The sequence below is a fragment of the Rhineura floridana genome, chromosome 3, assembly GCF_030035675.1.
Source record: "Rhineura floridana isolate rRhiFlo1 chromosome 3, rRhiFlo1.hap2, whole genome shotgun sequence".
Classification (NCBI taxonomy): domain Eukaryota; kingdom Metazoa; phylum Chordata; class Lepidosauria; order Squamata; family Rhineuridae; genus Rhineura; species Rhineura floridana.
In genome coordinates, this window is record NC_084482.1 from 99,334,375 (window position 1) to 99,360,439 (window position 26,065).

General features: G+C 40.2%; 1 protein-coding gene and 1 pseudogene across 1 annotated transcript in view; both read right to left on the bottom strand.

The window, feature by feature from the left end:
- Positions 1-26,065, bottom strand: part of PDLIM4 (PDZ and LIM domain 4) — a 137,114-nt gene that overhangs the window by 40,071 nt on the left and 70,978 nt on the right. The window lies entirely within an intron of this gene.
- Positions 3,846-3,964, bottom strand: LOC133382713 (5S ribosomal RNA; annotated as a pseudogene).

Sequence of the window (26,065 nt, forward strand, 5' to 3'; positions counted from 1 at the left end):
TTTTTTTTTTAAAAAAGGTTTAAAAACATATTAAAAAGCAATTCCAACACAGACACAGACTGGGATAAGGTCTCAACTTAAAAGGCTTGTTGAAAGAGGAAGGTCTTCAATAGGCGCCGAAAAGATAACAGAGATGGCGCCTGCCTAATATTTAAGGGAAGGGAATTCCACAGGGTAGGCTCCCTAAGCAGGTGGGAAGGAATGATCCCGTCACTTCAGCTGGACCTGAGAACACCTTCATTTAGCTAAGATTTCTATTTTAATTTCCAATCAGACAATTTTTTTTTTGTTCCAAGCAACTTTAGTTGATGCTTAACATATGCTTAATGACACCACTAGAGCCCACCCCTGAAATCTCAGGGTTTGGGATACTTCTGACCTGGTAACTCTATAGCAAATTGTTATGTATCTAAATAATACTAATACTAATGCTAATACTACTACTACTACTAATGATGATGATAATGATGACGACGATGATGTTTCTGCTTCCAGGGAAAGGGAGAAATACTTCTGGGATTTTCAGCCTCAGATGCCCAAATAACTTTTTGGCTTAGGTGCTATGCAACCTGACTTTTAGGGGATGGGATACCATTTTCTGATCTGCCTCAGGCAGCAAAATGTCTTGGGAAAAAAAGGCCATGGAAAGCTGAAATGCTCCACATGTAGCTGCATCAAAACATTCATAGCTGAAAGAACCTCAACGTGCATTTATAGAACCTTGAATAGCTAAGCCAGATGCATCAGGCTTACATTTTGTAATAAGAATATATAAACAGAGTGAGTGAAATCTTGGCTACAGAATTTGATTAGGGATGTTGGGATTTCCCTGTTTAGGCTGGTGCGAAAGTTATGAAATACATTTTTCAGTGATCTGTGGTTTCAGCCATGAAACTGAAATCTGCAATGCAATCCTTATGTGTGTTGTTCACCAGTTCAGATATAATAAAAGTAGTTTCTGCACACTTTCATATTAACAAGATATTAGCAGGTCAAGTAAAGGTTTGAGAGGAAGCTGTGTCATGAGATCAGTCTTCAGAAGGACTGCCTTTGTGGTACTTATACATAATAAACGTGGAAGCATAATGAAGCTAGCTGATCTCAATCTTTGTGCAACAGCTGACATTCTTTTCATATATAAGGGCAATCCTCTGTCTAGCTTGAGTTAAGGTACTGCCGAATTACCTTCAGCATGTGATAATCAGGGAACATTCATTGCTGAATTCATCCTTGTTAGTTTGTGGCAAAGCAGTCACAAGCTGCCCTGCATTGAAATGAGCATGAATTGGCTTTTGGCTTGACACCACAAATGTAATGGAACAGGTGTGGTGGCATGGCAAAAGCTGATTGGGAGTGAATTCAGCATGTGGCAAAGGCATGTACACAACTGTCTTGTCATGGGTGGGTGAATCTGGAATTCCATTGGGACTGAGTTTCTCCCTGCTATTTCCACATGCTGAGATGATCATGGCAACACAGTATGCCCACATATTTCCAGTGATTGTGAAACTGCAGATAATTCCCATTGGTCATGGCATGAAGTAGTACAATGTATGAAACATCAGAGTATGTAGGTATGATAAATCAGTCATATTTTGAATGCACTTTTTGATAGAAAAAATGACTATATACAAGAGTTGCCTGTATCTCCATGAAGCTTTTCTAAACATTGTTCAGCTGCCATATATGATAGGAATTACAAAACCTTTCAAAGATGACCCAAGAAACTAATTCTCCCAAATAAAAAAACCAGATTCACTTCTTGAATTGCTTTCTGAATCACTGTAACAATTGGAATAATCTTTTACCTTGAACCAATGCTCAAAATATCTCTATTAATGTTTATTTATTTATTTATTTTATTTGTATCCCGCCCTTCCTCCCAGCAGGAGCCCAGGGCAGCAAACAAAGCACTAAAACACTTTAAAACATCATAAAAACAGATCTTAAAATACATTAAAACAAAACAGCATTAAAAACATTTTAAAAACAACTTTAAAAAGGGGTTAAAACATTATTAAAAAACATATTAAATGTTGTTGTAAATTAATGTTGTCTGTAAATTGACTTACATCTTTTGCATGCTGTCTACAGGAAAATTCCATGGCTGAAATTTTATAAGCCGGTTCATTGTTGGGCATATGGGAACCACAGTACAAGATGCTTTGCCAGCTCTTTGCTCGGTGTTTAAGAAGCACTGAGCATAGGGCAAGCAAAGTACTTTCCAGTGTGCTTGAACTCATCACCAATCAGATGGGCATGGCTTGTGAGGAACAGCCTTGTGGGTCAAATTGGGAAACCTGATGGCCAAATTTGTCCCATGGGCCGGAGGTTCCCCACTCCTGGTTTAAGCAAACCATAGTTCCTTGTGTTTAGATATTATTTATTTATTATTTAATTTGTATCCTGCCCTTCCTCCCAGCAGGAGCCCAGGGCAGCAAACAAAGCACTAAAAACACTTTAAACCATCATAAAAACAGATCTTAAAATACATTAAAACAAAACAGTGTTAAAAACATTTTTTTAAAAAACAACTTTAAAAAAGGGTTAAACATTATTAAAAAACGTATTAAGCAATTCTAACACAGACGCAGACTGGGATAGGACTCAACCTAAAAGGCTTGTTGAAAGAGGAAAGTCTTCAAAAGACGCTGAAAAGATAGCCTGCCTTATATTCAAAGGGAGGGAATTCCACAGGGTAGGTGCTGCCACACTAAAGGTCCGTTTCCTATATTGTGCAGAATGAACCTCCTGATAAGATGGTATCTGCAGGAGTCCCTCACCTGCAGAGCACAGTGATCGACTGGGTATATAAGGGGTAAGGCGGTCTTTCAGGTATCCTGGTCCCGAGCTGTATAGGGCTTTGTACACCAAAACTAGAACCTTGAACTTGGCCGGTAGCAAATGGGCAGCCAGTGATATCACAGATAACCATGGCTAGTTTAAAACCAGAAGTGGTTGCTTCTGATCTTCTTTTCTGGTATGTAAAAGTGGGGAACAAGGAGTGGGAATGCATGAGGCTGAGTATCACTGCAGCTTGTTCAACCATTGTTTTGTGTTAGGTCTAAAATGGACCATAAACCTATTTATTTCTGTGTGTCTCCAGGAGCAGCGTGCCCGGTGGGGTAGAGTGGCAGCAATAATTCTGGCAGCCAAGATCCTGCCTGTAAGCAAAACTCTCTTTTTACACAATGTGTATTATTGAAGATAATCTCAGCTAAACTGTTTGGAAGGCCATTCAATAACTTGTATGGTAAGACTGCCTTTATATTGTCACATTGTAAATGGTTGCCCAAGTCGATGCTTTAACATATATACTGTATGAACTGAGGTCTTACACAGCAAAGGGAAGAGGAATTATAGTAACACTTTATGTCAAAAAAGTTTCTTGCACCCACTCATGTTTGAAAGTATTCCAAGTTTTTCAACCTAACTGCTTCTTCAGATGTAAGCAGTCACAGCGAAGGTTAGAGTAAAATAAAATGGAAGTTCTTTCATGCTAGGCTGTTGGCACTTTTGGTGCTAGAAGAATAAGCTTGTCATGTTTTCAAACAACTGGAACATAGCCCACAGTGTTTTATTTGGGCTCTGAATGCTTGCAGTGCTTTCAAACAACTATTTGGTCCAGAATATTATAATTTTAGTTGTGTCTCGCTTACCTTTGAAAGGCATAAATGATATCAGGCAATATTCAACTAAATACTTGCATTTGTTGTTGTTGTCATATGCCTTCAAGTTGAATATGACTTATGGCAACCCTATGAATCTTTTTTTGGGGGGGGTATATATTCATAGGGTTTTCATGGTAAGAAGTATTCAGAGGTGGTTTACCATTGCCTTCTCTAAGCCCACACCACTTGGTATTCCCAGGCGGTCTCCCATCCAAGTACTAACCAGGCCTGACCCTACTTAGCTTCCGAGATCAGATGAGATCAGGCATGTTCAGGGTAGTATGGCTGTAGAATACTTGCACAGACACAGCGATTACTACTACCGCAACAGGACTTTCTCCCCTCCTCCTCCCCCCCATGTGCATTCCCATGCCATGTCCAAATCTGCTCCAGAGGGTTGTGGGAACCCCCAGAACAGATTTAGGAGGTGTGCAGTTGGAGAGGAGGAGAACATCCCATTGTGCAAGGAGAAATCCTTGCACTGATGGAACATTTGTTTTAGGGCTTTGTTGAATACAACCCAAAGGTGTTTCCATTCCATTCAAGCAGATATATATAATGAAGCAATCAAAGGCAGGTCATAGCTTTCCCTATATATATATATTCTTCCAAAAACATGTTTGAATATATTAATATATGTACTCCATTTTTTATTTTCATGAAGTTGAAAGGGCACACAATTTCTCCGAATTCCTCAGTTCCTCTTTTGTTTCTAACAGGAAGCCAGCATTTGTCTTGCATCACTAACAAAAGTCTTTTTCTTTTCTGTACTTTGCCCAGTGGTTTGTTATTTGTTTAGAGAAATCTCTCTTACATCTCTAGTGAAAGAACAGTCTAGAAAGAAAAGTCATTCTTCCATGCTTAAACAATAATGCTCTGTTAACATCCAGCCTGTGCCTCATATATCTTTAGCACTTAAATTCTTACTAAGAAAACTCCAGTACTATCCTACACCATACATTTAAATAAGACCATTTACCTAAAAAAAACCCTGGGAAGAGTGGTTTACCTCTTAGAGAGTTACAATCCCAGCATCCTTAACAATCTACAGTTCCCAGGATTCTTTGGTAACATAATGTTCTTTAAATGTACAGTGAGTATGCAGCGTAATTTAGGATACAAATCTGCCAAATACGTGTTCCACCCAACCATCATTAATTTCAGTGGAGCTTAATGGATTCGGTGACTAAAAGAGGGAAAAATGTTTTCACAAGCTTAAAAAGGGGTTGATTAATGTTTGGAAGGTTTGAACTGATATCCTTTTCATTAGAAATTGTGTTTAAAAAGTGCTAGCAAGGGAGTTGTAGTGAGATTTGTATTTTCTTTTGCTGTTTTATAGTTCCCAGTGGTTAAAGGTATTTTTCTGGTATGAAATTTTTCATTTTCAAGAAACTGAAACAGTTGGAAAATGATTGCTGCCTCTGCTCATCAGGCAGGAAAGAGAGCTGTGACTGCCTCTTCTTGTCTGATGTCCTGCCCTCTGATAGCCCTGTGTTGCTCTGGGTCATCAAATCCAACCCATAGCAATCTGTGGCTGTCAGAACTTGACTTGGCTGAGGCCCCAAAATATCCAGATGGGTCCAGTTAGACTCAGGTCTTGGCCGAATCTGGTGCACAGATTCTAACTACTATCTCATACTGAAAGAAACAAAATATGGAGATATGTAATAAAGTTAGAACTACAGTTAAAAACACAGAATTGTGTAGGAAAACTAGACAGTTGGGAGATGTGTGAACTGAATATTCCACAGTCTTTTAAAATCTAATACTAACCATGTGTGTGTGTGTGCATAAACTGAAGTGGGACTGTGGCCCTGAGGCATGGAGGGTTATTTACTCCCTCACATGGTTTTTTCTGATTTTACTCACCCTCCCCAAATCACCCTCACCAAACCTGCTATTTACCCTGCAGGTTTCTTCCTCTTCTGTAAATAACAGCTGGGAAGAGGAATTTAATTGAGAAAATAGCATGGAAGAAGGGCACCCCCCTCCAATCCACCTTAACTGAATCATTCTCCATACATTTATTTATTAAAATTTTCAGTCACCCAATAAAATCATCTGGGTGAAGTACAAGAATAACAAAAACAATTAAAACCACAAATTCCATTAAACAAAATTATAGCAAAACACTAAAATGTACATTTTAAAACAGTAAAATTATTTAAAAAAACATAGCCAGTACCAATTAATACAAAAACCCAAAAGTTCCAACAACTACATTACGCGCAACGGCTTAAGGAGATTACTCACGAAATGCAGTGCCTATTGTACAAAAGAAAAACTGCAAATCAATTATTCCAAAACAAAAGTTATGTTTTTTGGCAAGAGGCGCTGCAATTTTTCCTGGTCAATGGACGGACACCCAATCGAGCAATGTCGCTCTTTTAAATATCTGGGTATTCTTTTTCAGGATAACCTCTCATGGAAAAAACACATTGCCCACTCTAAAGCTGTCGCGCTTAGAGCATGTGGAGCTTTACTGAGCTTTCATAGGACAACAGGAGGCAACCTTATCCCCCCTGCACTGAAAATTTATGAAAGTAAAGTTCTCCCACAGATTTTATATGGCGCCCCAGTCTGGGGATGGGAGAGCCAGCTGCTTCTCACTCTTGAGGCTGTTCAAAATGGTTTTTTGAAAAAACTTCTGCGTTTGCCTATTGGTACCCCAGCGGCATTAGTCCGTGCTGAGCTAGGTGTTGCCCCAATCAGGGCCCATATTCATTGCACCCTGCTTAAATTTTGGGAATCATTGGAAAATCTTCAATCTAAACCATTGCTGAAAGCATGTTGTAACTCAGTCATTATGGATAAATTTTGGCGTGACAGAATGACTGAATTATACCATTCTTATCATATCTCTCCACTTGATCCAGTCGTACACGATAAAGTATGGCTGAAATAAGTAATTTTGGGGCACTGTGGCTGGTTAGATAGATTGGTTATAATTAATTCCAAATTCTCTAGATGGTTTGGGATAATAAAACAGGGCCATCAATGGACGACCTATTTGGCCTATCCTATGTCACCCAATCTTAGGCAGGCTTTTACCGCACTGCGGTTTCAGACAATGCCAAATGCCGTGATGGCTGGACGCTATAAACAGGTTCCGTGGAATCAGTGACTCTGCATTTGTGGCTCTGGGGTGGTTGAGGATTTACCCCACTATCTGTTAGAATGCCCTTTATACTCCCATCCATGGACCAAATTTTTGAGCGGTTGGCTGTCATTGCCACAAGGGAGGCCTTTGCAGGACACCATAGTCTTCCTCTTAGCAGCTAAGGACTTCTCGGTTACCCATAGGGTTGCCCTTTTTGCCCTTGCGGCACAAAAGATATGGGCGAAGCAGTCAGAAAAATTGCCGAGTACTTCCTAGAGGGGTTTAAAGATAACCAACTCGAGTTGTATTGTTGTATGTTCTTATTATATTTATTTACTGTTTTTAAAGTATGTCTTGATGGTCTGTTTATGTATGTTGCAATGGCACATGGCTAGGCAATAAAGCTTGATGATGATATATAACTACATTAAGATCTATCAAAACACATGTTTAAAAACCTATGAGAATTAAAAGGTCTTTGCCTAACATAAAATTGCTGTTATATTTTAAAAATCTATTCACAGATCTCCCATATTACCCTTAGTTTAGCCCATAGTTTCCTGTTCTGTCAAAATGACAGCAAGCGCTCATGAACTACACTGTATTATTTCAGCCTTAAATGGAAGTACATTTTAAGTAAACGTGCACTTATTGGCCCATCAGGACATAAACAATAAGCCAAGAAATCCATAGTACAAGCCTTGTGCCCATGTGCTCTGTCTGTGCTCTCTCCTCCTCCCATTTTGGCATACCACAATTACCCCAGGAAGTCTTCAATTAACCATTGTTTCCTATATGTCCAAAACATATTTTTAGAATATAAAGCTGAGATTAGGGGCCATCTTATTGATTGTTGTAAGCCACTCGGACCCTTTCAGCTGTAGAGTGGGATAAAAACAAATTCAACAAACAAACAAACAAACATGAAACTATGGTTTCTAAGGTCAGAACAAGCCACAGTCTTAAATCACCTTCAGACTGTGGTTTAAGATCCTAGCTTGTTCTGATTCTGGTAGCCATAACTTCCCAGTTCAGATGTAACTGGAAACTATGGTTAATTGAAGATTCTATATAAATTACAGCACACTGAGAAGTGTGTAGTGAAGAGGAAGTGTGAAGATGGAGCATGAGGTAGCAATGGTTGTGCATATCTCAACTTATGCACATCATAACCAGGTCAATTTCTTTCTGCATTCAGCTACAATGTCTGGGACAGTGCAAGTAAAATAATGTAAAACCTTAATTTAAATAGGTTTTCAAGGCACACTTTGTAGGAGAGAATAAAGGCCTCCCCCTCCTCACAATCACTGTCTGGAATCAAAAAAATGTTAAGAATCAAGATAGTAATTCAAGATTGCTCTAGTTTATGCAACAGTGCTGAATAAAGGAATTTCCCCTAATCTGTTTCCTCTACTCCATACCGGTTACATAGTGGTAACAGGAATACAAAGCATCAGATATAAGCATAAGGCTTAATTTGCCTCTTATATCCAGCATTAAACTACCCACTTATAGGCATATATCACTTCTAAAGCAAAAGACTGCCATTTAGATCAACATTACAGCAGAGCAGCACTTATAAGTCCTGCCAAAATACTGGTCATGCCTTAATCTTTTTCAGCAACCTGACATGCCAAGTCACACCAAACAAACAAACAAACAAACAAACAAACAAACAAACAAACAAACAAACAAACAAACAAACAAACAAACAAACAAACAAACAAACAAACAAACCAGTAGCCGTTCTGTTGCTGTGCTTTCAATTTTTATTTACTAACAGAGCATTTAATCTAGGGTGCAACTTTCATGTTACCAGGAAGTTTCAGAAGTTTGTTACTGCCTTGAAAGTGTTCTTAGTCTATTGCTACATTTTACAAGAGGGCAGGTTTTAGGAGAAGATGAAGGCAGTGGTGTGCCAGCCCTTACCTCCACTCCCAAAGTGGACTGCCACAATATTCCATTGCCATGCACACTCACTGCCTTCGCCACATCACGTAATACCGCTGTATTGGCAACTAAGAATATTGACTATATTGACAAATACCTCTGTATACTCCAAGTAGTATTCCTCTTGAGCCTTTAGACCTCAGGTTGCTGATCGCTATAGTATCTCCCCACCACCAGTGCCTAGTTCTAGATATTCAGTTTTCAGTTTTAACAGGACTTTTCTGTTCCATTGTTATACAAACCCATTTTCATTTTAATTGCACTTCATGAACACATGCTGTTTTTATTCTCTGTCTGGATCCACCAACTTACTAACATATTAAAATTCTGACAGCCACTGAAATGAAATGGCTGAGTTATAAGCATCATTTGTGGCCCAATTCACTCATGGTCTAGATGGTGAGTTCCCAGGAGATAATAAATTCTGTAGCCATATTAAATGAAACTGAATATAGCATTAATTTCTTGAAATCCACATTTTCATTTATTGCTGAAAAAATGTTTTAATATCTTTCCCCCCCTTAAACAAGATTGCAAGGAATACCACAAATAGCAAGTAGTTTTTATTTAGAATTCAGCTATGAATCTGGAATCCTGAAAAATCTCAGTATTTATATTGTGACTGAGAAATCAAACCTTTAATATTATGGTGGAGGGACCCTACAGTTCTATACCAGGTTTTACAATTGATCCGTCTCTTTAACTTTCAATCCAAAAGCTAGATCATGTCAAGCAGTCATAAAAGATTATAGTTAGGCCTGAATACTAGATTTATAATTTGCATTTGACCTGTTTCAAACCACCACTGTTTTCATGTAACATGTATTTGCATTTTTCTGGGTCCATGAGGTATACTATACTAACATCTGGAGGACACCAGGGCTGAGGAATGCTACATACTGCGTCCATAATGCTTCTAATTAATTTTTGAAAGAAGAATCCACTTCAGCTCCTCATGAAACATTATTATCCCTAAGAACACTCACAAAAAAGAGAGAGATCTCTGTGGGCAATTCTATGCAGATCTGGGCATGCTTAAGCCTCTGCATAGGATCAGGCTATAGATTTTCCAGTGTCCTAAATGGTTACGTGAATCTCTTGCTTATCTGAACATTGTGTTCTTTATGTAGCCTTGTGTCTGCATAATCTGCATAACGTATGAGTGGTTGGTTGATATGTTTGAGGTAGTGGTTGCATGGACTAGATGGTGAATGGTTGTATTGTGCTACGTTGGTTCTTATTTATATCATACTGCTTGTAATAATCTGACTTTTATATTGTGTTTATGTACATATATATTGTTCATGTATTTTGCTTTGTAAATTAATTTGATATGGTTTTTATTGTACCTTGTGTATTCTATTGTAAACTGCTTTGAGATCTTTCAGATAGTAAGTGGTCTATAAATGGAAATATTCTCCTCATCATTAATTTTTATTGTAAATGGCTGTTTGGCTGATGCTGGTCGTTGTATGTGTGTTTAATCCTTAATATAAATCAATTAAAATGCTACTTTAAATGTATACCTATGTACATATGGTAGCCTTAATGAGTTGGATATTATACTAAACAACATGCTTAACTAGTGAGTAATCATATGATCTATACAACCTTCTGTGAGAAACAGCTTTTCTCATCTGGGACTTAGGACAAATTAGCCTTTTATATTAGACAAGTGTCCATACAAAACAGGATTTTCCAAATTGTTCAGTGCTACACAAAAAGCAATTGACAATGTTTGTTACACCTTGGACAAGAAATTTCCCTGAAGAGGAACTAAAGAATTGCAAAATGATCAGAATTATTTACCTACAATATTGGTTGCTTGGTTACAAATGGAGCTATATTAAAATGATAACAAATGACTACAGAGTGCTTTATTCACTGGAAGTGACTATGTGGAAAAAAGAGAAACATTATGAACTAAGGCCATCATGATCTCTCCCATGTGCTTTGACCATATAGATAAAGCACAGCAAAACTAAGAAGCTGAACTTGACAGGAGTGTAGCAATTTTAACAACAGAAAGCATATACTTGCCCCAAAATCTACTTGTAAGTAGCACATTAGGCTACAATCCCAACCCATGGCCAGTAGTGGCGGAGCTTGATGGAATGTCACAGCCAGCACCACATCCGTAGCGCTGCCACTTGTGCCAGCAAGGGAGGTGGTGCGGGGTTCAAGAAAAAGTAAATTTTGGAAGACATCCTTGCTGGAAATATCTCCTTCCTAATTTAAATTCTGCATTTTTATATAATTATTTGGTATTCAGATGATTGGTTTAATAGAAACTGTTGTATAACTATCAGTTTTAGTAGATTTAAAATGGTTAAGCAACAGCCCATACAAATTCACTGTACTAGAATCTTGTAACTGAAAATCTCACATTCATGAGATCTGATCATCTTCATCTGGGGAGAACTAAAGTTATTACTAAACAAAATGGAAAAACTTGTGATTGATTAACAATCCCATTGCGTTGAGTATGAAAATAATCTGGCATTGCAACTTATTTTGAAGAATATCTGCTGAAGCTCTGGAAACCTCCAATAGATCTGGTTTATTTCAGGACTAGAAACTCCCTTAGTTAGGCTCATGGCAAACCCCAGTGTGCCAACCAGGTCAATAATGACTGACAAGCATAGGCTTTCTAGCTTCAGTGCACTGTTGCTATTGATACTGCTGCTGTCACCCCCTTCTCCCTCTTCTTTGTGATGGTAGTGGCAGCAGCTGTGTTACACTGTACTGTATTGTACTGTGACCTTGCAATTAGTCCAAAGACCTTCTCCTAAATTTGCAAGGTGAACTCAATTAGCTGGTGGGATATTTTTTATTTCAGCAACATTCCTGCTTGTGATATGTGCTGGTAACAATAGCTTTGTGCAGACATTAAACCAGGGATGAAGGCAGGGATGTGAACACAAGCCCCACCTCCAACATCCCTTGGCACACTGGCTGCTCTTGAGATCTTCAGGTGATTACACAAATGTCTGAAGTGCATTTGATTTGAATACACTTAGAAATTCTCCTTGCACTTGAAAACCCTAATAAACCAGGGTTGTGCTCATGTGGAGGTATCATGCCTGACCCAGACCAGAATGACTCCTCATCAAATGAAGTCCCTAAGGTCATAAGATCCAAAAGGAGAAGCGATGCCAGGCCCATGTGCAGATGAGGACCAGGAGGGACGTGTGAATGGAATTCCTGCCTCACCTGTGGCAGCTACCTTACCTGCTAATTGGAAGTTGGTGGAAGCTGAGCAACCTCCCAGCCACAGGGAACACCACTGTCAGAAGGTGCAGGCTCAGGCAGCCACCAGTCGATGCAATGTGTGTCTCAACCAGGCTCATCAAGAGTAAGGGGCCTCCTTGAGAGTAAAGGACTTCTTGGAAGCAGGGAACCTGAAAGTCTAGGGTATCCAGTTGCAAACTGGGCTTGTGTGCAGTCTGGGTGACCAGGCTATATCAGCTCCCAGTTATAGAATAAACATAGAGCCTTAGCTCTGTACAACCCAGCTTTTTGCTCCTGCTGCCTATCCTGACTAACCCTGTGTGACTAATCATGGAACCATGCTAGTACCTTGCTCTTGGAATCCTTACTACCCTTGGACTGCTGTGCTGCATTCAGCTTTGCCTTTGCCTCACCACCATGCTATTACACTATGCCCACTTTTGTACTGTTTCACTGTGCTTGACTTTGACTTTAGTAGGATGGACCTACTTCCTGTCAAAATGTGGTCACATGATCACCATGTGATTGATGATGTCATCACAACAAACGCCACTTGACCCAAAGTGACATCACCAGCTGTCATAAGAAACGCCATATGCTTGGTCACGTAACCAGAAGTGATGTGTTTTGCACATGGCTGGAAATGATATGTTGCAAATGGATGGATATGACATGACTGGATATGAAACCTGTTAAGGAACCATTTCCATCCCCCTGTGATTGGGTGAAGAATATCATGTGACCCTTCTTTGAAAACATGTGCCCACTATGGATCTATAGGAAGACATTTCAGTCCCTACTTCAAAATAAGGTGTCCGAAATAGACCCCAAAGGGGTCCATTCCCACCCGTCTCTGGATTGGCCCTATAGAGACATGTGACCCCTTTACAGACACATCATTCCACAGTGGATCAATCAGAAGAGCTCATTTCCAACCCTGACCCAAACTGGGTCAAGTTTGCTGATTATACTAAACTGTTCAGGGTTGTTAATGGATTGCAAAGAGCTCCAAAAGGACCTCTCCAAACTGAGGTGGTAAAATGGCAAATGAAATTCAATGTAAACAAGTGTAAAGTTATGCATATTGGGCCAAAAAATCTTAATTTTACATATATAGGGTTTCAACTGGCAGTGACTGACCAGGAATGAGACCTGGGGTCATCGTGGATAGCTCAATGAAAATGTTGACCCAGTGTGCAGCAGCTGTGAAAAAGGCAAATTCTGTGTTAGGGATCATTAGGAAATGCATTGAAAATAAAACTGCTGATATCATAATGCTGTTGTATAAATCTATGATGTAGCTGCATTTGGAATACTGTGCACATTCTGGTCGTCTTACCTCAAAAAGAATATTGTAGAGTTGGAAAAGGTTCAGAAAAAGACAACCAGAATTATCAAGGAAGTGGAGATTCCCCTATGAGAAAAGATTGCAACATTTGGGCTTTTTAGTTTAGAGAAAAGGCAAGTAAGTCAGTGGCAACATGACAGAACTGTGTAAAATTATGCCTGGCATGGGAAAAGTGGATAGGGAACAATTTTTCTCCCTCTCTCATAACACTAGAACATTCAATGAAGATGAATGTTGGAAGATTCAGGACTAACAAAAGAAAGTACTTCTTCATGCAGAGCATAGTTAAACTGTGGAATTCACTCCCACAAGAAGCAGTGATGGCCACCAACTTGGATGGCTGTAAAAGAAGATTAGACAAATTCATGGAGGATAAGGGTATCAATGACAACTAGACATAATGGCTGTATTCTGCCACCATAGTCAGATGCCATATGCTTCTGAAAACCAGTTGCCAGAAGCTGCAGGAGGGGAGAGTACTTTTGCACTCAGGTCCTGCTTGCAGGCTTCCCATGGTTGGCCACTGTGAGAACAGGATGCTGAACTAGATGGGCCACTAGCCTGATCCAGCAGGCTCTTCTTTTGTTCTCCTTAAGACCTTGTGTTTCTGGATTGCCTTGATACCTGACTGCTACCTTAACTCTCTGGAACTTGGTTAGCCCCCAGTCCTGGATCTTTAGCTTCCTCTTTGCCTCCCATTCAGGGACCAAGCTAAGCCATTCAATTGAACTCACTTTGAAAACTCTCTTCAGACCTTTGTGCTAATTGTGTAAACATTTCAAGGGTAGTGATAGAGGAAAAATTTGATTCAATTCATGTTTAAAAGTGAATCTATCAAATTTGCATGCTTTGAAACAATGAGAACCGAAACACAGCTATCCTTCAAAGTTCTCACTTATCTGAATTTTGCAATGCAGTTCTCCAACCAATGTTTACAAAACTGCATATATCAGGAGAACTGTGCACAAAACTGTACAGAATTGGTGAATACAAAAATGCATTATACTAAGATAAATTGCCTGCAAAAATGTGTATATTAGTCCAAACTGCCCTCAAAAATATGTTTATTGGGATAAATTCACACTAAAATGCTGGAGAATTTTCATGATAATTACTTTTTCAAAAAATTTAAATTGCTCCAGAAATGTGGAGAACTGAATTTAAGAATGGAAAAATGAAACTGAGAGAACTGAAACTGACAGTTTCTTCTATCTCTACTCAACAGCGCTTGGTGGAGCTGGGGATGCTGGGAGCGTGGCTTATGTGCATATCCCTGTTCCTTTCCTCATTTAGACCTTTACCGACATCAAATATAGCTTTTCCAACATTGTCAACATACTAATCTAATCTACATCACTGAGCTTAATTTAGTAGTCTTGCTAAAGTTAGCATAAACCTTCACCGTATTATACTATTTCCCGTTTTGACACAATATTTAAGCCGCCTTTATGAAGAAGCAAAAATCTATCAAGCTTTTTGTTACCATTTTTTATTCCAGCAATTTGCTATGTAGGAATTATGTTTTCTCCAAAATAGTAATGTCATTTTAATGGTGGGGGAGTGGAGAGCCCTGTACAAATTCCTTCCATTCATGGTTGATTATACAGCCACAAGAAGCTCAGAGGCACGTTACCAAATTCTTCCAAGCTACACAGGAAGTGAATTGGACTGTAAAAGACCAACCCAAATGGTGTTTGCATTTTGACAAATTTGTAGGGCAGTATGATATCTCAGAGAGGAGGTCAGGTCTCCTGCTCCCCTGGTGCATTCACTATAGCTGCCCAATTTCCCTGCTTTTTAGATAGAAATATCTGTTGGCTATAGGTACATTCTTAAACCACAAGGTTTTTTGCCTATTAGTGAATTTGAATAACAGTAGCTGTAATGCTTCTGCATGTTTCTACCATTAAATCAGTCCTCAGACAAGACTGGAGTTCCCGTGTGATTGGGAATCTAGAATTGTGCCAGGGTATTATCTCAAATTTTGTTTTCTCAAAAGCATGAAAACTGTTTTCCTGTTTGGTGATATATTTAATTAAATTCAATTGTGAGTTTTTATGCACCAAATGCTGCTTTTGTTTGATATTGTATAATTCCCAAAAGTTTCATTTCTAATACTGTTAGATTTTTTCAGCTTGTATCTTATGAAAGGTCACTATAACAAAGAAATTTCCATCTGGCAGGAGGACTTGGTACACCTAGTTAATATCTGCTGATGGTAATGTTTCCTAATTCCTGAAGTGGTGAAGAGACTCAGGGCCAGTGCTACAGGGCTTAGTTTCCTTTGAATGAGACAGCACTGATGTTATCTGTTTTTATATCTTATTTGCAGTTATACCGGTGGAACATAGTAGAAACAAATAGATGCTTACAACAGACAGCACATCCACTGATCCTGCCTTAGATTTCCAGAGAGCCACTATTTCCAGCAATTCCAGCTAAAAACTCACAGCTTTCTCTGTTATTCAGAGTTCTCTGCTGGTCTTCTAATTCAAAACTACTCCTGCTTCTAGCTATCTTTTTGTCCCTCCATCAAACTGTAATGAATGTCACATTCCCAGGGTAGACAGGTTTCCAGAATATTTATGTTATTTTGTTTCATAATTGACCATCCATTAGCTTGTTAAACTCTGTGCTAATTGCAACAGACAAAATCATTACAGTACTTCTGTTGATATTACCAGAGGTTTTATTCAGGGTGAATTGTGGTCAAGCTGACAAAACATATCCTTGAAGATTATAGGTAAGGATCAATCTTTTAACATATTGAGAGCATTATATTTAAAAAAAATCTAGTGTGGGAGAATTATAACACTAGCCCCTTGAAAAATAGTGCAACCTCTTTTACAGCTCATTATAGTTTACAGTGTATTACTGATTAGTATATACTCAGTTGAATAAATGTGACATAATTTTGAGCACTTCCATTCTTAGAATACTACTCTGCATGTCATAAAATAATTTTACGCCCCCCAAAATCTTAAGGGTCTATGATGTTTTTCAGATGTCAGTAGATCATTTTGCTAATTTCCCTCCCCCCCCCGACAATGGCCTGAACTTGAGCCTCCAGGGAAACCTTCAGTGCAATTGCATGCCAAGTCATTCTAAGGTGGCTCTGAGATATATTTAAGTCTATCTATATATCATGTTCTTTTTCCTACTGTTCTCCACTGGCATCACTAATTCCATTGGTTTCTGCAGGGTCCCGAGACACTCGACAACCACTAAGGTTGTTAGAGGCCATAGCTAGAGGTCATAGCAGGAGCAGCAGCCTGCCTAGTAAGTTGCCTGACACTTCCTTATTAACAACTGCTTCTGCAGCACTTGGAAACCTTTGTTTGTTGATTTTCCCATCAGTTCATGTTTTGGCTCCTCTTGGAAACAATAGGGAGAGATCATATCTCTCCATCAGCAATTGGAGCCAGCTAATGCAAAAGAGAGAACAACTGGTCAAGGGCAGTCAAGGGAGACTGAACAGCAACATTGAACTTCGTGAAATGAAATGAATAGATAGGGCAATGCTTTGTGAAATGAAATTGATTATGTGTGGGTTCCTCTGTGTGTGTGTTGTTGTTCTATGCCTTCAAGTCAATTATGACTTATGGTGACCCTATGAATCAGGAACCTCCAGTAGCATCTGTCATGAACCACCCTGTTCAGATATTGTACATTCAGGTCTGTAGCTTCCTTTATGGAATCAATCCATCTCTTGTTTGGCCTTCCTCTTTTTCTACTCCCTGCTGTTTTTCCCAGCATTATTGTCTTTTCTAGTGAATCAGGTCTTCTCATGATGTGTCCAAACTCTGATAACCTCAGTTTCATCATTTTAGCTTCTAGTGACAGTTCTGGTTTAATTTGTTCTAATACCCAATTATTTGTCTTTTTCGCAGTCCATGGTATGCACAAAGCTCTCCTCCAGCACCACATTTCAAATGAGTTGATTTTTCTCTTATCCGCCTTTTTCACTGTCCAGCTTTCACATCCATAAATAGAGATCGAGGATACCTTGGTCTGAATGATCCTAATTTTAGTGTTGACTGATACATCTTTGCATTTGAGGACCTTTTCTAGTTCTTTCATAGCTGCCCTCCCCAATCCTAGCCTTCTTCCAATTTCTTGACTATTGTCTCCATTTTGGTAAATGGCTGTGCAAAGGTATTGATAATCCTTGACAAGTTCAATGTCCTCATTGTCAACTTTAAAGTTACAGAAATCTTCTAATGTCATTACTTTAGTCTTCTTGACGTTCAGCTGAAGTCCTCCTTTTGTGCTTTCCTCTTTAACTTTCATCAACATTAGTTTCAAATCATTACTGGTTTCTGCTAAGAGTATGGTATCGTCTGCATGTCTTAAATTATTGATATTTCTCCCTCCAATTTTCACACCTCCTTCATCTTGGTCCAATCCCACTTTCTGTATGATATGTTCTGCATATAGATTAAATAAATAGGGTGATAAAATACACCCCTGTCTCACCCCCTTTCCGATGGGGAACCAATCAGTTTCTTCATATTCTATCCTTACAGTAGCCTCTTGTGCAGAGTATAGGTTGCGCATCAGGACAATCAGGTGCTGTGGCACCCCCATTTCTTTTAAAGCATTCCATAGTTTTTCATGATCTACACAGTCAAAGGCTTTGATTTTCTTCTGAAATTCCTTGGTCCGTTCCATTATCCAACGTATCATTGTGATATGATCTCTGGTGCCTCTTCCCTTTCTAAATCCAGCTTGGATGTCTGGCATTTCTCGCTCCATATATGGTAAGAGCCTTTGTTGTAGAATCTTGAGCATTACTTTACTTGTATGGGATATTAAGGCAATAGCTTGATAATTACTAGATCCCCTGGGACCCCCTTTCTTTGGAACTGGGATGTATATGGAACGCTTCCAGTCTGTGGGCCATTGTTTAGTTTTCCATATTTCTTGACAGATTTTTGTCAAAATTTGGACAGATTCAGTCTCAGTAGCTTGTAGCAACTCTATTGGTATGCCATCTGTTCCTGGTGATTTGTTTCTTCCAAGTATTTTAAGAGCAGCTTTCATTTCACATTCTAAAATTTCTGGTTCTTCATCATATGGTTCCTCCATGAATGAATCTGTCATCCGGGCATCTCTTTTATAGAGTTCTTCAATGTACTGCTTCCATCTTCCTTTTATTTCATCTCGGTCAGTCGGTGTATTCCCCTGTTGATTATTCAAAATCCCTACTCTTGGTTTAAATTTCCCTTTAATTTCTCTAATCTTTTGGAATAGGGCTCTTGTTCTATTGTTTGTTGTCCTCTTCTATTTCTATACAACTATTGTAATAATTCTCTTTGTCGCTACGCACTAGCCGCTGTATTGTTGCATTTAGGGTTCTAACCGTGTTTCTATCTCCTTTTGCTTTTGCTTTCCTTCTCTCTTTAACCATTTTAGGAGTTTCTTCAGTCATCCATTGAGGTCTTTTTCTTTTTTCAACTAGAGGTATTGTCTTTTTGCATTCTTCATTGATAATGTCTCTGACTTCAATCCATAGTTCTTCTGGTACTCCATCAGTTAAGTTTAAAGCATCAAATCTGTTCCTGATTTGATCTTTATATTGTTCTGGGATGTGATTTAAATTATATTTTGACATTATGATTTCTTTGTTGTTCTTCTTTAGCTTTACTCTGATTTTTGATATTACCAGTTCATGATCTGTACCGCAGTCTGCTCTTGGTCTTGTTTTCGCAGAAAGTATGGAACTTCTCCATCTTCTGTTACCAATTATGTAATCAATTTGATTCCTATATTGACCATTTGGTGATGTTCACATGTACAGTTGTCTATTTGGTTGCTCAAAAAATGTGTTTGCAAGAAATCAATTATTGGCTTCACAGAATTCAATAAGTTGTTCTCCTCTTTCATTTCTATCTCCTAAGCCCCATTTTCCCACAGTTCCTGGTTCTTCTCTGTTCCCTGCTTTTGTATTCCAGTCCCCCATGATTATCAGCACATCTTGTTCTGGTGTGTGATCAATTTCTTCCTGTACTTCTGTGTAAAATCTTTCCAATTCCTCTTCTTTGCGTTTGCTGTTGGAGCATAGACTTGAATGATGGTTATGTTAATAGGTTTCCCGTTTAATCCCATTGATATAAGTCCCTCAGACCTTGTGTTATAGCTCCTAATTGCTTTTGCTACATCACTTCTCACTATTAAAGCAACCCCATTTCTTCTTGATTTCTCATTTCCTGCATAAAATATTTTGTAGTTTTCTAATTGAAAATGTCCCATTCCCATCCATTTTAATTCACTCACGCAAAGTATTGCAATGTTGAGACACTCCATTTCTTGCTTCACAATTTCTACCTTTCCCTGGTTCATGCTTCTCCCATTCCATGTTCCTATTGTGTACGTCGTACAACTCTGGACTCTCCTTTCGCATCTGTGCACATCAGCCTCTGGGCTTCCTTTCAGCTTTGACCTAGCTGCGTCATTATGTATGTTTGAATTAGATTCTGTGTAGTCTTTTTCATTACCACTATAAGGTAATGGGCCACCACCTCATAGCATGGAAGCATTTCCACACCCAGGGGTGTCACTACCGGGGTGCAGAGGGTGCGGCCCGCACCCGGGTGTCACCATGAGGGGGGTGATACCCAGAGCCACCCTGCCCTGCACCGTTGCCCGACAAGGCTGCTCCAACTCCTCCTCCTCAGAGGCGGGCAGGCGGGCGAGACTGGGAGCAGCGTCGGAGGGGCGAGGGAGGCGCGCCGTCATTCCCAGGCCTTCTCCGGCTGGGTGCCCCTCCGGCGCGCACCCTCCCAGGGGCATGGATGGGGTGGGTGGCCTCGAGTGCGCACACGCAAGCCTGGCCACCTCGTCCATGCCCTTGGGAGGGCGCGCACCAGAGGTCCGCACCCCCCCGCACTCCCACTAGTGATGCCGCTGTCCATACCAGTGCCAGCTGATACTGAAATTCCACTCCACTCCAACCATGGGGATTGACAGGATGGAACATTCTCAATACAGATAAAACATTGTCATCCCAGTTGTCACCTATTTAGAGAAATCTGTTTCAAAGCCCATTGGTTAAGACATGTGTGTGACAATGCCTGTAAAACCTTTACGTTTTACTCCAAATTAACTGGAATGGAAATCATGAAAGCCTTCTATCACTGGGAAGTACTATGAATTACGGAGAACTATGAGGAAATCAGATAAACTCTTCAGTTTTGGGTCAAATTAAATGAACAAGAAAAACAACTGAAGCCACAATCCTGAGTAAAAGCCCATTCACAAAACTGTATGAATAGATGGTGACCACTTGAAATTGCTGTGCCCCTGGTGAGCTGATGGTGTGAACTCACCATCATGCACAGGAATCCAGTTTTATCCCAGGGTGGAATTCTAACTCAAGAAGAAGGCAGGCCCCACAGTTGATATAAGGCACTTACAACGTTATGCCAAAATTATGGCCTCTTGTAGACCATCATTCAGCTTTAAGTACCCAGGCCAAGAGGAAGCCAGCCAAACTTAAAACAAACGAACAAAAATCTGAGGCATTTTAGTGTCTATTATAATTTATTTGGTGGTGTAATCTTTTGAATACGTAGGCTTGTTCCACCCAAATAAGTAGGTGGGTCATGGCTTCATCACTCTGAATTCCCATCTTATCCTAAATATGAATTTAGGATGGTTTTTCAGTGTCATGCAGAAAGCCTGATCCTGTCTGTCTGGCACCCACACAGAACTGGGTCAGTCACTGTGAGCTAAAATAAACCAAATATGCATTGTAATTTCAAGTGTCCAACAAGCTTCATTTCCAGATGGTAAAGCAAATCATCCCTAAGGTTCTATGAGAAATGCTTTGAAACCAACTATATTTTAAAGCCATGCTTTTAAAAATACGTTTACTACATATGCAACCAATTACAGTTAGCAAAGCAGAATGAAACAGATGTTAGATATAGTACTGTAAGTGCTTGTTTTCATATGAAAGGCAGGGATAATTAGGCTTGCTCAATTTTCATGAGTGAAGCAGGAATTTGTTTTCAAATGGTTTAGTGGCATCTCCCAACCTGCCATTTATTTCTGAAATGTCACAGCTCATTTATAACTCTTTCTTTGATTCTAGTTTAAGAATATCAGGATTGAAAACATGCTGTTACCTCAAAATTAAACGTTATTTTCTTTGTTTGTCTTCTGAAGCTAAAACGTGGAGCTACATACATTAAAAATATTCAACTCCATGTTTCATTATGGGAAATCTGTTTAAAAGGAAATAAACATGGCTAGATGGCATGTTAGATTAGTAGAATGACACTAATGCTGTAATTACAATCATGTAGAACTTCAAAGGGGCAAATGAAAAGACGCTTTTATGTGGGTGGTAGGCTGGCTCAACAAAAAGTAGCTGCTTATTCCACCACCAGCCTGGAGTGATGTGAACTTTAAGCAAATGGACCTAGGCTCCATGTGCTGGTGTTCAGACGCAAGGGCCTTCCTGATGAAGCTGTAATCAAGAGCACGGGATAGCTAAATACCAGATTCCATTGACTGGTTTATGATCACAGATCTTTGACTACAGAAACCTAGGACTGAATTCATCAAAAACTTTTCTCCTGTACTGGAAATGAACCAGTGGCGTTGCAGTGTATTGTCAAACTTCTTGTTCTCCTGTTCCAGTTTCTGCCTTGTGAATTTCTATGAAGCTGCCACTGCCCATTTTTCCGCAATCTTTTCCCCCCTTCTCCCTAATGACTAGGAACCTGCACTACTGTCAATTAATAAGAGCAGAATCTGACCTCACAGTCTGAAACATGAGTTTCCAATTTCTGCTGTGCCAGCAAGCTGTCAAATCCGGCAGTATGCAAGTGGTCAAGAAAGCAAACATCCCATTCTTTTATTAGCACCATATGGGTGTATTTTGACTAAAAATCTATAAGAGACAAAGCACAGAAGAGTTTGTACTAATGATTTCCTTTCCTCAGGGGAAGGGGCATATATATATATATGTTATGTGCCTTCTAGTCGTTGCGACTTATGTCGACCCTATGAATCAGTGACCTTCAAGAGCATCTGTCATGAACCACGCTGTTCAGATCTTGTAAGTTCAGGCCTGTGGCTTCCTTTATGGAATCAATCCATCTCTTGTTTGGCCTTCCTCTTTTTCTACTCCCTTCTGTTTTTACCAGCATTATTGTCTTTTCTAGTGAATCAGGTCTTCTCATTATGTGTCCAAAGTATGATAACCTCAATTTCATCATTTTAGCTTTTAGTGACAGTTCTGGTTTAATTTGTTCTAACACCCAATTATTTGTCTTTTTGGCTGTCCATGGTATGTGCAAAGCTCTCCTCCAACACCACATTTCAAATGAGTTGATTTTTCTCCTACCCGCTTTTTTCACTGTCCAGCTGCGTCATTAGTCACAGTGCTACTCGTACTTGTCCTTTGTTCTTCCCCAGTAGCTCAGTGAGTGCCTTTTGACCTGGGGGTCTCATCTTCCAGCACTATCTTGTGTTGCATTTTGGATACTCTGTTCATAGGGTTTTCGTGGTAAGAGGTATTCAGAGGTGGTTTACCACTGCCTTCCTCTGAGTTTGGATGCATCTTAGTCTGGTGTATCAGCTTTGACCGTTCCTCCTAGGGTGCCCCTGATAGGAGTCTAGCCTCCTTGTCTAGACTCCTGATGGCATTGCTCTTAGCTTCTTCAACACAAACACCCTCACCATGTTAAGGTGTGCATCCTAAAGGGGTATGTATGTGTACACACACACACACACACACACACACACACACACACACACACACACCAACCCTGTGAGGTAGGGCTTCATGGCTGAGAGGGGTTTGAATCCTGGCCTCCCAGATCCTAGTCCAGCACTCTAACCATTGTACCACATTAGTAGTATTTATATAAAGTGCTTTAGAATGCTGAAAGCACTTTACATACATTATAACAGCAGCTCTGCAAGGTAGGTCAGTATTATTATTTCTGTATTGCAGATTTGGAGGGGGACTGTAGATGACAATATAGTGCTTTTCCTAAGTCCATGGCAGAAGCAAGACGCTTCCTGGTTCATAATTCAATCTCTTACCGTGCAAAGCTATGCATGTTTACTCAAAATAATTCTCACTGAGTTAAGTCAGATCATCTATTCCCCCAATATTCTGCAGTAGGAATGCTTGAGGGATTTGAAATGACCTGATCTGTATGAAACGACCTGATCTGCACTTCTCAGGGTTTGTTTTGATTATTAAAAATCATTCAGAAACAGGATGCAATTATGGGAAAAATATGCAGAAGTCTTGAGGACCAGAAATGGATAGACTTGCTTGTCTCTACTCCGTAGCCTGTTTTTGCTTTTTCTCAGAGTGCATTACTCATATCTGTCTGATGGAATAACTCCCATAACTCCAGAGATTTTCAACGCTCATCAGCTTTGCTACCCACCTTTCCCTCCCTTCAGATTGTTCAGAGCCTGCAGCTACTGTAGACTCCACATATGAAGTCATAGTACTGTGAAATGTAAAAGCAAGTAATAGGATGACTTTAAGGATCCTTTTGCAAATGTAGACAGCATCATGTAACACCTTGTACTTAATGGCAATCTTATTTAATGACTAACACTTTCTCTTCATTGATTGCCTTGCCTCTTTGGTCAGCAGGAGCTCATTTAACTGAGTGGCAAAAGATTGTGTAAAAAGGCTGTTTGTGCACTTGGGCTTTTCGTATTTTGGCTACTACAGTCTCTGTTCAGGAAGAAGTGTTGAGCTGCTTTGGCTAATGTGACACTGAAGCTGAACTTTCCACCCAGTCTAATTCTCTAGCAGACATATATGGTAATCATTCAGCACATTCATTTATCACCCCACTTCACCACTAGCAGTTGTATAAGCAAATTCTCCATAAATCTAGGAACTACAGTAAAAAGTAAAAACTGCTAAAGAACAAAGCATTTCCTATCACTGCTATGCCATACAGAGAAGAGGGCAAGTAGTAGGTGCGTTAATTTCAGCTGTCATGCTACCCATCACATCCTGACACTTCCTTTAATGCATCACTATGGCCAGATACAACATAACTACATGAAACTTTACTATGCATGTTAAATCACTACTTTAGGTTAAATGACCAGAGAAACAAGGAATTAAGTCCGATGAAAAACAAAGGAGCTGCATGTAAGTGTGCACATACATCCCAGTTATTAGATAAATGGTGCTGAAAAGAGAACAGAGAAGGTGCCAGGTAAGTCTCTCTTGGACAAAATTCCAAAGATTGAGGCACCACAACTGAAAAGCCACTGTCTTCCTTCACTGCCTGCCTCACTTCAGACAGGGACTTGGAGGTCAGACCAATCTCAAGACCTAGACAAGTTCATGCAGCAGAATGATGATCCCAAGCTGTATAGCATTTGAGGCCCTTCTTTGTGTGCCTCCTACGAGGGAGGTACAGACAGTGCCGTAACTAGGCTGGTGCAACAGGTGCACAGGCACAGGGCCCCAGGACGAAGGGGCCCCTGAAATGGATTTGCTGAAATGAAAGCAATTGTTATATCATATTTGTTTTATTATTATTTCCCCCCCCAAAAAAATTAAGGGGCCCAAAAATAAAACCTTGCACAGGGCACATGAAAAGCTAGTTATGTTTCTGGGTACAGAGGATGGCAACATGAGGGCCTTCTCAGTGGTGGGCCCCTGCTTAGGGAAAGCTCTCTCCAGAGAGGCTTGCCTGGTGCCATCATTATCTACTTTTAGGTGCCAGGCAAAAACATTCTTCTTCTCCAAGGCATTCGGCTTATAATTTTTTGGAGGGTTTTTGGAGGGCTTTTGACATTGCAGCCTCTTTTAAGGGGTGGGTTATTCCACCATCTTATCCATGTATTTTTTCAAACCAGAGATCATATCGCAAACATACATTCGATAATGGAACGAAGCAAGGAATTTCAGAAGAAAATCACCCTGTGCTTTATAGACTACAGCAAAGCCTTTGACTGTGTAGATCATGAAAAACTATGGAATGCTTTAAAAGAAATGGGGGTGCCACAGCATCGGATTGTCCTGATGCGCAACCTATACTCTGCACAAGAGGCTACCTTAAGGACAGAATATGGAGAAACCGACTGGTTGGTTCCCCATCGGAAAGTGGGTGAGACAGGGGTGTATTTTATAACCCTATTTGTTTAATCTATATGCAGAACATATGTTACAGAAAGCGGGATTGGACCAAGATGAAGGAGGTGTGAAAATTGGAGGGAGAAACATCAATAATTTAAGATATGCAGATTATACCATACTCTTAGCAGAAACCAGTAATGATTTGAAACGAATGCTGATGAAAGTTAAAGAGGAAACCACAAAAGCAGGACTACAGCTGAACGTCAAAAAGACTAAAGCTTGCGTGCGGGCGTTGTCGTCGTTGCCGGGGGGCGCGCCGCCGCTGAGGACTCCGTTGCCGCGGCCCGCGCCGTCATTGCCGTTGTCTGCCCGCTTGTACGCTGTCGCTGCTGCTAGGGGGCGTGTCGCTGCTGGGGACTCTGTCGCCGCGGCCCGCGCCGCCGCTGTCGGCCAGCTTGCATGCGGATGTTGTCGCTGTTGCTGAGGGGCGTGTCGCTGCTGGGGACTCCGCTGTGACCCGTCCTGCTGCCATTGCTGCCACCGCCCACTTGCGCGCGGGGCGTTGTCATCGCCGGGGGGGCCGTGCTGCTGCCGGTGGACTTCGTCGCTGCGGCCTGTTGTCGCCGCCATCGCCGCCGCGGGTTGCAGGCATTTTTATTATCACTGACGGCCGTGCCGCTGCCCAG